A 1200-nucleotide genomic window follows, 5' to 3' on the forward strand; every position below is an offset into this window, starting at 1 on the left:
GGGACCCCCGGCAATTGGACTGGCCCCTGGAGCCAGGGCTCAGCTTGTCCTGGGAGGGGGGGCTAGGACTGCGCCCTCCGTCTTACCCTGGGTCCTCCATTTTTGGGGCGGCCACCATGTGCTCAGGAGAGTGCCTTCTTCCTGGAAGCCCAGCCCCCTGCTGGCCACGCCTGGGATTTCTTTACCACATCCGGTGTAACAAGACCCAACTTGCGCCTGGCCAATCGGCGGGGCCCACAGCCCCCTCCCCTGCCCTTACTGTAAAACCCACAATCCCATCAGGCCTCGCTCTCTCTCGGCCACTGGGGCTTGCCGTTGCATCGGTGAGTGTGGCAGGGGAGCCAAACCTAGGTTTGAAATGAAGGACTCTTTGCTTTTGCATCTGACTTGCTGGCTCCCTGGTGGGCTTTTTGGGAACCTTGAAATCTGGGCACAACACGCCCAGCGGCCTGAGATGGGTGGTTTGGTTACACTGACTTCAGGACTTCAGGTTTTGGCTTTTGCTCCTAGATCCAGACTCACCCCACCCTTTATCAGACTTAGAAAATTAGCATTAAAATGGCCACCTCCCATGGTTTCCCTGGAACTTAACTATTTCAGGGTTCCTTTTAGGGTTACAAAAGTAATATACATTCATTATGAAAAGCATCAACAAACAAAAGAAGAAAAACTTAATCTATAATTCTCTCACCAAAAATAGTTTTGATATTTTGAGGACGTAATCTCCTCTAGTCCTTTTCTACATGTTTGTTTTTAAGAGAGAGAATCATGCTGTTTGAAGTCTGACTCATTTTCTTTTAAGTCTGACTCATATTCTCATGAATGTCTTTTCCATCACGTTTAATGGTTGCTGTGCGCTCCACTAAGTGAAAGTATCATATTTCACTTAACTAGTCTGTTGATTGTTTCTTAGTTCCATAGGAAAGTTTCTCTTAAATTTCCAAGTGTCATTCTAGCTGAAGTACAGAAAAAAAGGTATATTTTCATGTGTGGTCACACATGTGTTTACTTATACACTGTGTCTCGGTGTGTAATTGTGGCTTTGACTATTAATTGGAAAAGTAGGGCAGGGAAATAGGGGCAGCTGTACAGAGAACCCCGTAGTGGTGTCAGTGGCAATGCTCCTGCCTCCTGCCTGTGATCCCAGATAATTTCTTGCCAGGGAGATAATGAACTGAATTAGAGCCAGACGCTCCGCTC

The sequence above is a fragment of the Myotis davidii genome, unplaced genomic scaffold (assembly GCF_000327345.1).
Source record: "Myotis davidii unplaced genomic scaffold, ASM32734v1 scaffold197, whole genome shotgun sequence".
NCBI lineage: Eukaryota > Metazoa > Chordata > Mammalia > Chiroptera > Vespertilionidae > Myotis > Myotis davidii.